This window comes from Somniosus microcephalus, chromosome 3 (genome assembly GCF_052327205.1).
Source record: "Somniosus microcephalus isolate GS21.2 chromosome 3, FLI_Smic_1.0, whole genome shotgun sequence".
Classification (NCBI taxonomy): domain Eukaryota; kingdom Metazoa; phylum Chordata; class Chondrichthyes; order Squaliformes; family Somniosidae; genus Somniosus; species Somniosus microcephalus.
Genome location: NC_140989.1, coordinates 42,088,506 through 42,101,048, shown reverse-complemented (window position 1 = coordinate 42,101,048; position 12,543 = coordinate 42,088,506). Strand labels below are relative to the sequence as shown.

Sequence of the window (12,543 nt, the reverse complement as noted above, 5' to 3'; positions counted from 1 at the left end):
ATGGTACTCTCTCTGCTTCATTGTTTTGAGTCCATGGGTTGGCAAGATCCCCTCTGGAAGTTTGACATAACACGCCTGAGAAATGAAGAATCTTATAGTGTATCCTCTCTGATTTAGTGCAAGAAAGAATTTGCATTTATATCACACCTTTCATGACCTCTGGACACCCCAAAGTGCTTTACAGCCAATGCAGTACTTTTGAAGTTGTAATGTCGGAAATGTGGCAGCCAATTTGCACCCAGTATGGTCCCGCAAACAGCAGTGAGATAAATGGCCAGATAATCTTATTTTTTAGTGATATTAGTTGCAGTATAAACTTTAGCAAGGACACCAGGGAGAACTTCCCTGCTCTTCTGCGAAATAGTGTCATACAATCTTTTACTTGGCAGGAAAAGCAGCCCTAATAAATCAAAGGATTACATGTGAACAGCACCATGTAATCTACGTAATCTGATATAAACAGAGTCATATTGTAGGAATTGACGAATTCCTAACTAATAACTGAGGTCGACTCAGGAGATCAATCAACAGGTCTTTAATGTAAGACTAAACAAATTCAAACAGCTTGCTGAGATCAATACAGGAGAGCAATCAAACAGGTCTTTACTCAACGGAGGTTCCACGAGGACTGCCTGGGCAGTCCCGTGGATTGCGTCGTGATGTCATCACGTTTTCCCACGCTTGGACGGTCACGTGACTTGCGTCATGATGTCATCACGTTTCCTCTTAAAGGGGCCACGCCCCATACATACAAACACTATATACAAAACACAGTCATGTCTAACACAATGGTACCGGCTTAGGCTGGTGTTAGAACATCGTTAAAGGGAATTATATACAGTTGCCCAGAGTCATTCAGTGGCTCCGCCACATGCGCCCCCCCCCCAGATTTCGCTTTAACAGACAAAGTCAAACGGTGAGGGGGTCTGACGAGCCTGTCAGAACAACTCCTGTACTCCTGAGGCGGAGGCTGCTGGGCGGCTGGCGGTCTGGCGGGCGGTTGCACTTGGTCTGCCGTAACGGCGATGGGTGGCCGACCTCGTCTCGGCGGTTGTGCTGTCTCGACGGGACGGTCGAGGGCCAAATGTGCTGGCTTTAAGCGGTCGACCAAAATGGGGTCCGGTTTACCACCGACATCTACCGTGAAGGTTTTGTCCCCTGCCTCCAACACGCGGAAGGGACCAGTATATGGGGTCTTGAGTGGATCCCTATGTGCGTCATGGCAAATAAAAATGTATTCAGCCTTGTGAAGCTCCGTGGGAACGTGCGAACACTGCAGCCCGTGGTGCGAAGTGGGCACCGGCGCGAAACATCTGGCCGCCTCCTGGTGACTAGTAAGCTGGGCAGACACGGACCATGGCTTCGTCGATGCTGGTAGGAAATCCCCTGGAACTCGCAGCGGCTGACCGTACACCAGCTCCGCTGATGAAGAGTGAAGGTCTTCTTTGGGGGCCGTGCAAAGGCCCAACAGGACCCACGGTAGCTTGTCTGCCCATCCAGCGTCCTGGAGGCTGGCCCTCAGGGCGGCTTTCAGTGATCGGTGGAAGCATTCACAGAGACCGTTCGCCTGTGGGTGGTAGGCTGTGGTGCAGTGTAATTTGACACCGAGTCCTTGGGCCACTGCATTCCAGAGTTCGGAAGAAAACTGCGGTCCCCTGTCTGAAGAAATATCTGCGGGCACTCCTGATACGCTTATCAATTACTTCATAAAAGGTGATGAGTCGAAGAAGAGATGATGAGTCGAAAGAAGAGATGAATAAGGCTTTTATTAGCTAAGAAGAGACCATGCTTCTTCGTGAGTGACTGAACAAGTCTGAACGAAACCCACACAGTGGTGGGTGGAGTCAGCTGAGGCATGCCTCCATACACAGCGCCACCCAGAGGTGGCAATATACAATACAGTGGTTTACCACATTCACCCCTTGTTTAATGTGAAGTCCGGCGGGGTGAAGGGTACTACAAGTTAAGTCTATCAGGAGGCCTTGTCTGACGTCCTGATCGTCGTGGTGGCGGCGGTGGTGTTGCAGCATCCGACGTCGGGTCTGGTGTCTGGGTGGTTGGCGAAGATTCCTGGGGCTTTGGCATGCCGTCTGCAGGGGTTGGGTTGGGAGGGGTGGTGGGGGATAACAGTGGTAAGGGGGATAACGGTGGTAAGGGGGATAACGGTGGTAATTCAGGGGTACCCGAGGGTGCGAGATCTCGTATGGAGACCGTGTCCTCCCGCCCGTCTGGGTATGTCACCCAGGCATACTGGGGGTTGGCGTGTAGGAGGTGCACCCGCTCGACCAGGGGGTCCGTTTTATGCGTCCTCACGTGCCTCCGCAGTAGGACGGGCCCAGGAGAAGTCAACCATGCCGGTAGCGAGGTTCCCGATGTAGACTTCCGGGGGAAAACGAACATTTTCTCATGAGGGGTCGCATTAGTGGCAGTACAAAGCAGTGACCGAATGGAGTGAAGCGCTGCAGGGAGGACCTCCTGCCAGCGGGAGGTCGGAAGGCCCTTAGATTTTAGTGCTAAGAGGACTGCCTTCCAAACCGTCGCGTTCTCCCTTTCCACCTGGCCGTTCCCCCGGGGGTTGTAACTGGTGGTCCTGCTCGTGGCGATACCTCTTGTTAGCAGGTACTGCCGAAGTTCGTCGCTCATGAACGATGAGCCCCTGTCGCTATGTATATAGCTGGGGAACCCGAACAGAGCGAAGATGTCATTCAGACACTTGATGACCGTGGTACTGGTCATGTCTGGGCAAGGGATGGCAAAGGGGAAACGGGAGTACTCATCAACTATGTTGAGGAAGTACACATTGCGGTCAGCGGAGGGGAGGGGCCCTTTAAAATCGACGCTCAGGCGTTCGAAGGGGCGGGTGGCCTTGATCAGGCTTGCTCTGTCCGGCCTATAGAAGTGCGGTTTGCACTCGGCGCAGATTTGGCAGCTCTTGGTCATGGTCCTGACCTCCTCGATGGAGTAGGGCAGGTTACGGGATTTGATAAAATGGAAAAACCTGGTGACCCCCGGGTGGCAGAGGTCATTGTGGAGGGACTGCAGCCTATCACTCTGCGCGTTGGCGCATGTACCACGTGATAGGGCATCTGGGGGCTCATTGAGTTTCCCTGGCCGATACAAGATATCATAATTGTAGGTGGAGAGTTCGATTCTCCACCTCAAGATCTTGTCGTTCTTGATTTTACCCCTCTGCTTATTATTAAACATAAAAGCTACTGAACGCTGGTCAGTGAGCAGGGTAAATCGTTTCCCGGCCAGGTAATGCCTCCAGTGACGCACCGCTTCTACAATAGCCTGGGCCTCCTTTTCGACGGAGGAGTGTCTCGTCTCGGGGCCCTGGAGGGTCCTTGAGAAAAAGGCCACGGGTCTGCCCGCCTGGTTAAGGGTCGCGGCTAGGGCGAAGTCGGAGGCATCGCTCTCCACTTGGAAGGGGATGGACTCATCCACCGCGTGCATTGCGGCCTTCGCGATATCGTTCTTGATAAGAGTGAAGGCTGCACACGCCTCTGGTGTCAGGGGGAAGGAGGTGGCTTTGATGAGGGGCCTGGCTTTGTCTGCATAGAGGGGCACCCACTGGGCGTAGTAGGAGAAAAACCCCAGGCATCTCTTCAGTGCTTTTTGGCAGTGGGGAAGGGGTAGCTCCATTAGGGGGCGCATTCTGTCGGGGTCGGGCCCGATGACTCCGTTCTCCACCACGCAGCCGAGGATGGCCAGGCGCTTGGTGTGAAACATACATTTTTCCTTATTGTACGTTAGGTTCAGCCGTTGGGCCGTACGGAGGAAATTTGCTAGATTAACGTCGTGGTCCTGCTGGTCGTGGCCGCAGATGGTGACGTTATCCAAATAGGGGAAGGTTGCCCGCAGCGCGTTCTGGTCAACCATTCGGTCCATCTCCCTTTGGAAGACCGAAACCCCGTTGGTGACGCCGAAGGGGACCCTAAGGAAGTGGTAGAGGCGGCCGTTTGCCTCGAAGGCAGTATACTGGCGGTCCTCATGGCGGATGGGCAGCTGGTGGTACGCTGACTTAAGGTCGATGGTGGAGAATACTTTGTATTGCGCAATCTGATTGACCATATCAGATATGCGAGGGAGGGGGTACGCGTCCAGCTGGGTGTACCGGTTTATGGTTTGGCTGTAGTCGATTACCATGCGGCGTTTTGCAGTGGTTTTAACGACTACAACCTGGGCTCGCCAGGGGCTAGTGCTACCTTCGATAATGCCCTCCTTCAAGAGCCGCTCCACCTCAGAGCTGATAAAAGCTCTGTCCCCGGCACTGTACCGCCTGCTTTTGGTAGCGATGGGTTTACAGTCGCGGGTGAGGTTAGCGAACAGGGGAGGGGGGGGGACTTTTAATGTGGAAAGGCTGCAGGTGGTTTGCAGCGGGCGATTTAAAAGTTGTTGGTTGCAGACTGTGAGTGGGGGGAGGGGTCCACCGTATGCTAGTGTGACACTCTTAAGGTGGCACTGAAAATCCAACCCTAGCAGGACGGCAGCGCAAAGACGGGGCAGGACTAGCAGTTTAAATTTTTGATATTCAGTGCCCCCTACTGACAGGGTCACCACACAGTAGCCGCTGATGTCCATTGACTGGGACTTGGACGCCATAGAAATGCGATGGTGCGTTGGCAGAATCGTGAGGGAGTGGCTACGTACCGTGTCGGGGTGGACGAAACTCTCTGTGCTCCCGCTGTCGATCAGGCAACTGGTGGCGCGGCCGTTTACCGCGATATCCATCATGGAGCTGGATAGATGGTGAGGGTGGCCTTGATCCAGCGTCACGGAGGCCAGTATGTGGCTTAGTGAGTCACTATAGTCATCCGCCGAGACGGTGGTCGGTTCCGGTGACGAAATGGCGGTTGAGTGCGTTGGATACGATGGCGGCGGATGCCATGCGGCCGGGGGTACACAAGATGGCGGATAAGATGGCTGCTCCCACGGCCCGCACGCTGCGCTGCTGGCTGGCTTCCCCTTGCAGGCGTTAGCGTAATGGCCTTTCTTCCCGCAGCCCGAGCAGGTAGCTGTCTTAGCTGGGCAGTGCGCTCTGGGATGTTTTAACTGGCCACAGAAATAGCATTTTTGGGCCTGGTTACTGGGCATCGAAGCAGTTCTTACCGGAGGCTGCTGTCTCGGTTGGGTCGCTGCAGCGGTTGGTGCCGGGGGCGGCGGTCCCGTGTCCCACGGTTTCGATTGCCATGTCTCGGCGCCGTTACGGGGGTATGCCTCGAGGTTTCGGTGGGCCTCCTCTAACGAGAGCGCAAGGGCAATGGCCGTCTTCAGGTCGGGTTCCTTGCTTTCTAGCAGTCTCTGCCGGGTGTGGTCTGACTGGAGGCCCCTGACGAAGGCATCACAGGCGAGTCCCTGCGCGTGCTCCACAGCCGTTACCGCTTTACAATCGCAGTCTCTGCAGAGTGCCAGTAGCGCCCGTGCAAATGCCCCTACCGATTCTCCCGGTTGCTGCCTGCGGGATCCCAAGAGGTGTCGGGCGTAAATTGTGTTCACTGGGCGCGTATATTGCCCTTTTAGTAGCTCGAGGGCCGCCACGTACGTATTAGAGTCCCGGATTAGCATATATACTTGATGGCTCACCTGGGCGGTCAAAATTTTCAGTTTGTGATCCTCCTCTGTAACCTGTGAGATTGCGAGGAAGGATTCAAAGCAGCTCAGCCAGTGTTCAAACTTGGCTGATGCACCCACATCTTGAGGGTCGAGGTCCAGGCGTGGTGGTCTGAGGGCTCTCAGCAATGTCTGCTGTATCCGTTGCTGTTGTTGCTCCTCAGGTGTCGCCATTTAACTTTTAGCTAATAAAATTGATACGCTTATCAATTACTTCATAAAAGGTGATGAGTCGAAGAAGAGATGATGAGTCGAAAGAAGAGATGAATAAGGCTTTTATTAGCTAAGAAGAGACCATGCTTCTTCGTGAGTGACTGAACAAGTCTGAACGAAACCCACACAGTGGTGGGTGGAGTCAGCTGAGGCATGCCTCCATACACAGCGCCACCCAGAGGTGGCAATATACAATACAGTGGTTTACCACAACTCCGAAACGGGCGACCCAGGTGGAAATGAACGCACTGGCTACGTCCGCCGAAGTAGTGGATGACAGGGGAACCGCCTCCAGCCATCCGGTGGTGCGGTCAACCATGGTCAGGATGTATGAAAAACCATGGGAGGGTGGGAGTGGTCCTACCAGGTCCACATTGACATGGTCAAAACGTCGCTCCGGAACTGTGAAGGTGGCCAGCGGAGCTTTGATGTGGCGCTGTACTTTGGCCTTTTGGCAGACCACGCAGACCAGTCGCGGACATCCTTGTGCATGCCATGCCATACGAATTTCGCTGACATCAGCTTCTGAGAGGCCTTCATTCCTGGGTGTGACAACCCATGTATGGTGTCGAACACTTTGCGGCGCCAGACAACCGGAACGACAGGGCAAGGGTCCTGTACGGAGACGTCACACAACAGCGTGGTACCTGCCGAATGGAACTTGACGTCAGCCAACTGGAGGCCAGTGACGGTCGTTCTGTAGGCTTGGACCTCTGGGTCCGAGGCTTGGTCCGCTGCCATGAGGGTGTAATCGATGCCCAAATGAACCGTATTGACGGTCGCGCGGGAGAGTCAGTCTGCCACCAGGTTGTCCTTACCGGCCACGTGCTGTATATCCGTGGTGAATTCGGATATGTAGGTCAGTTGACGTTGCTGTCGGGATGACCACGGTTCGGCGGTCTTGGCCATGGTAAAGGTTAGCGGCTTATAGTCCACATGGCGGTGAAAGGACGTCCTTCCAGAAGGAAGCGAAAATGGCGGATGGCCAGAAAAAGGGTGAGCAACTCCCGGTCGAACGTGCTATATGCTCTCTCGTTCCGCCGTAGTTGATGGCTGAAGAATGCCAACGGCTGCCACGACCCGTTCACCCACTGCGCCATCCGCCGCCAGGCTTCGGGACGATATGGAGGGGTGAAGACCAGGGACTATTCGACCGGCGAATAATCCCTAACCGTTCCATGGTCGCGAACTCCGCCTTTGCGACCGCCATCTTGCCAGGTTCCAGGCGCCGGGCCCGCGCGTAGACCAGGGGGCCGTTGGTGGTGATGTGGTGTTCCACACCATGTTTCGTAGCTGTGGAGGAGAACGTGGGTCTTGTCAGGTCGGGAAATTCACTGAGCAGGCGAGCGAACTCATCCGGAGTCGAGAAAGCACAGGCGATGGTGCGCGATGTAGTGTTACTGCGGTAACAAGGAATAGAGTTAAAAGTTGCCGCGTTGATCAGCCGCTGGTTCTTCACGTCGACCAGGAGGCTGTTGGCGCACAGGAAATCTGCGCCGAGAATGGGTTGAGAAACCTTGGCCGTAACAAACTCCCAGTGAAAACGTTGGCCCCCGAAGCACACCTGCACTCGCCGTCTGCCGAAGGTCCGAATCGCTCCACCATTGGCCGCTTCAAGGGCGAGGCCGTGATTCCCTGTCTGCACATCGAGGGCGGACGCAGGTAAAATGCTGCACGGGGCTCCGGTGTCGCACAAAAAACGACGACCGGAGAGAGTATCGGTGATGAAAAGCAACTTGCCCGTGTTGCCAATCGCCATCGCGGCTGCGGGGCTCCCGTTAGACCCGGTCCTCGGTGGTTGCAGTTGTTGTTTTCTTTGGGGTAAAGCTGCAGGGAGGGCGGCAACGTCTTGCCTTCGCGCCGAACTGCGCGTGGTAGAAACACAGCCCAGCAGGCTGACGAGCTGAGGCGGCGTCTGTGGGGGATGGGCACCTCGTGGCGGCGCAGTACTGCTGCGTTGCCGCGAAAATTTGTCCGCCTCTGCAGCGAGTGCTGCGCAGTCTTCAACTTCGGACATGGCCAGGGCAGTTTGCACCTGTTCAGGCAGTTGGCTGAAGAATATTTCACGGAATAGGAAGCATTCCGGTTCTGAGCCCAGGAGTGTGAGCATTTGGCTCATCAACTCCGAAGGCTTGGAGTCCCCGAGCCCGGTCATAGCGAGTAATCGTCGGGCGCGTTCTGATTTTGTGAGCCCAAAAACTTGCAGCAACCGCGCTTTGAGGATTTCATACTTGCGCTCCGTTGGAGGGTTTTGAGGAGGCTGACGGTCCGAGAGGCGGCAGAGCTGTCGAGTGCGGAGACCACATAAAGATATTTGGTCTGATCCGCATCGATGTTCCTCAGGGCGAACTGGGCCTCAACCTGAATGAACCACGAGGTCGCTTGCTGCTCCCAGAACTGCGGTAGCTTAAGCGAAACGGCGTTTGCCTCCATGCTGTGTTCTTCTTTTGTGAAAACGTTCACAAAAAACAGGGTCACCAATGTAGGAATTGACGAATTCCTAACTAATAACTGAGGTCGACTCAGGAGATCAATCAACAGGTCTTTAATGTAAGACTAAATGAATTCAAACAGCTTGCTGAGATCAATACAGGAGAACAATCAAACAGGTCTTTACTCAATGGAGGTTCCACGAGGACTGCCTGGGCAGTCCCGTGGATTGCGTCGTGATGTCATCACGTTTTCCCGCGCTTGGGCGGTCTCGTGACTTGCAACGTGATGTCATCGCATTTTTCCGCGCTCTTAAAGGGGCCAAGCCCCGTACATACAAACACTATATACAAAACACAGTAATGTCTAACACAATGGTACAGGCTTAGGCTGGTGTTAGAACATTGTTAAAGGGAATTATATACAGTTGCCCAGAGTCATTCAGTGGCTCCGCCACAATATCCATTTTCCATCGGATAGCTTCTAGCAGTGTGCCCATTGATACTCTGCCCCTCAAACCACTCCTGGATTCACTTGCCCTCCAGTTAAACAGCCATCAGCAAATGACACAGGCTTACAAATATTTTTGACAGCCAATTATTATCGTATCCTAGAAACAACTGGAGCCCCAGCACTAGCCCCTGAGGGACTCCACCCAACAACACTGACGCCAATCCGACATTACACTCTCAGCTTTTTTATCCAGTTCTTTTTTTTACCATAGATTCCCATGGCTTTTAGTTTAATTAGGAGTCTTCTTGTGAAACTTTGTCGGAAGCCTTCAGAAGGCCCAAATAAACTATAATATCTATTTTATCTCTAACTTTCTCAAAGAAGTTTCAACAGACACGATCTTCTCTTCTGAGTGCATGCTAACTGTTTCTTATTAAATTTTTAATAGCTTAAAACTAATGACTGCGAATGTACAGCTTTGCATTATTGCCATCATTTATTGAAACTATGGCGACATCTCGAAATGAAAGAATGCAATAAAACCAGGGTAGTTAGTATTAGTTAGTTCGTAATAGTTAGTATTATCTTGATATGTAAGCTATACACAACTGAGCAGCACTAGTTTTGGTTCAAAAGTGAGATCTCTTTTGACATGTCCCAGTCCTGAAAATAAACAGAGGTCTACTTATTTGAATGGATATTAATCATCCTCTTTTTGATATAAATCTCATATTTAGTTCCTTGCTGTTGACAGCTCTGGTGAGAAGGTGAAGGTAAGTATAGTGTCCCAGATATTCCGATCCCTACGGGTGTGTACGCGCTGTGTACCCACCCGTAGGGACATCGCAGAAAACCCTTACAATTCTTACGCCTGGTAAAAGCAGGCGTAAGGCCTGCTTTTACCAGGATAAGAGTTGAAAAAAGTAAAAAAAATGTTTTCACTGATTTACCATTTAAAAATACTTTAAAAAAGGTAAGTTTATTTTTAGCCCCGTAAAAATCTTTAATTATTTTTTCAAAAAATAAAATTTTTGTTTAAAATACTTAATTTATTGTAATTTCAAGTCATTTTAAAAATGTGATTTTTAAAAAATTAATTTACTTAAAGTATTACAATGTTTTTTCATTAATCTCCATTCATATATTTGACAGGTCTTCCAGGGATCCCAGGGACGCTGCGAACTACATGCGCCCCTGGGATACGTAGGCCCTGCACACTTCAAGTTTGGTGAGGCCCAGGAGTGGAAGCGTGTGTGTCCCGGGAGCCCTCAGGTAAGGGCGCAGATTTTTCCAGATGGCAGGCCTCCGCCCGCGGGAGGCCTGCGATCGGAAAATATGGGCTAATGTATATGTGAAGGATTAAATGTCAAAAGTGGGATTCAAACCCACGCCAACAGGGGAGACTGCAACCTGAACACAGCGCCTTTGACTGCTCGGCCATCCTGAATTGTATATGTAACATCACACTACACACGAACACAGTAGTGTAGATGGGTGCAGTAGAACAAATGAGATGGTACATTTATGATGTGCAATAAGATATATTCTTGGACATGGGATACAAATATTTTTACAAAGATAAGTATAAACCACTGTTGAAAATCTTTTTTAAAAGACTATGTAATGTGGTAATGAACTATTTCAATTTTATGCTTAGCTGCCAGTTGCAAAGTGTAAAAAAATGAAGATTGATGCTGCTACAGATTTCAAGACTGCTTTTGTTCACTTACACCTTGGTGAATTAAATTGACAATCCCACGTCTCTTTGCCTCTATGTCTTTGATTATGGGCTGACTTCCAGCCTTCAGAAGAGACATTCCTCCTGGGCCAGGCATGCTATACTCAGTTAATTGGGTCTGTTGTGCTCTGTGATACAATGATTTTCTGACACCTTTTCCAAAAAAATCATTCATTGAACACCACCGATGTCTTCCTGTGTGAAGAGCCCTTTGTCCAACGGTGTAAACCTTGGTGGCCCATAACAATCGGACAACCTATCCTCAATCCCTCCTCTGCCTTCGTCATCTGGGTAAGCGTCGGAGAGCGAACTGGTCCCAGCAGCAGTGCGGGATTACAGGCAGACACATCTGAAATGAAATCCCCATGTGCTCTTCATTCTCCACCTCACAGCCTCTTCAAAATTGTCTGGAAACAGAATTTGAAATGTGGGATCCCTATCTCACCAACCCAATTCCTCCCACGACACCATATCTGAAAAGAAAAGCTAAACAGGCACTTGTCAGGCCAAAAAGCACATCCATTCTGTGCAGAGACAAACAACAGATATGTTTACTTTGCTGGTTGAATTGCATGCGGAGTATTATTACTCCACATCCTGCGATCAGTTTTTACAAGTTAATTCCCAAGAAACCCACAAAGTACCATTCAGGTAGAGTTGTCTTGTGTCCAATGTAGATCACATTGTCCTGTTTAAAATATCAACCAGACACCAACATTTAGATTTATTTTTAAATTAGAAGCCCAATTTTCTCACTTCTTTCTCCTTTGATGTCACTTACTCGTTACTAAGAGTCTTCAAGTAATTTTCATCAACAGACAAAGGATTTTGCAAATCCAATGAAATGGAAGCTGGTATAGGTCAACTGCCGCTGCAAAGCTAATCGAAAGTACTTGGAGCTGATTGCTCACAATTTAGGGTCAGTTCATTTGAATAATTAGCATGAGCTCCCCGCGCAGCTTGGCCTTGCACCAGGAGCGAGCCTCGTGGGGTTGGAGAAAATCTAGTGAGCAGCTCAAATTTAAAGAGACGTGCTTGTTTAGAAATAAACCTCAACTCAATTTACCCGTCTTAGCTCCACATTCCTCGATACCCTTAGCTCACAAAAAATCTATCACTCTCTGTCTTGAAAGCTCCAATTATCCCAGCAGCTGCATCCTTTTGGGGGTGGGAATTCCAGAACTCTACTGCCCTTTTTGTGAAAAAGTGCTTCCTGAATTCTCTCCTAAATGGCCTAGCTCTCATTTTACAAATTATGCCCCCTCATTCTTGATTTCCCCATCAGAGGAAATCCTTTCCTTGTATCTACCCCGTCGCATCCTTTCAACGTTTTAAACACCTCGAGCAGGTGACCCCTCAATCTTCCAGATCTTATTAATGCTGAAAATTAATTTTAAATATTTGTTGACTTCTGCAAGTCTCAGGGAAGAGGAGGAAGAGAAATGTCAGGCAAAAATAAGCTGAAAGGAAATTCAAAATGGAGGCACGAAACAAGGTCCGTGTACTAGTGATAGGGAACACACCACCCAACCCATGTCTTATGAGGCCTTTCGCACCTGGCACAGCTCAGTACAACATTCAGAATGAAGTGGATTAGGAACCCTCATCACGAAATGTGCAAAGGCTCATTAAGGTCCCAGGATAAAAAGGATTGTAAAGAATGGGGAGGGACTGACAAGCTCTCCTTGCTTACTGCTGCTTTAGAGCATAGCCTAAGGATAGGTCACCTCTCAACTGTAATTGCTTCATGATGAATGCAGACCAGGGAATGCCAATGTGAGCAGGAGTATGATTTCATACAACTATCCCTAGGAAGTATTTCAGATGATACCTTCATGGGAGGGGAAACGGAGGCCAGAGGGTGGGGATGAAATGAACGGAACGTGTGGGTGGAGGGGGGGAGATCGGAGGCCGAGGGGTAGGTCGAAGGCTGAGGGGTCAGTAGGTCAAAGATTAGGGAGAATGTAGATTAGAGGCCAGCAGAGGGAAATTAGAAGCTGGGTCTGGGGGAGATAGGAAGCAAGGGTGGAGGTAGATCGCAGGCCCGGGGGAGATCGAGAGGGAGGGAGGGGGAAATGGGCGTCAATTGGGAAAGT

The 12,543-nt window shown here is 50.7% G+C and overlaps 1 long non-coding RNA gene and 1 pseudogene across 1 annotated transcript in view; one reads left to right on the top strand and one right to left on the bottom strand.

The window, feature by feature from the left end:
• Nucleotides 1–12,543, bottom strand: part of LOC147121004 (uncharacterized) — a 504,333-nt gene that overhangs the window by 382,160 nt on the left and 109,630 nt on the right. The gene's annotated exons all lie outside the window — the stretch shown is intronic.
• The window catches only part of LOC147121005 (transmembrane protease serine 11E-like), a 43,417-nt pseudogene that overhangs the window by 11,078 nt on the left and 19,796 nt on the right, over nt 1–12,543 (top strand).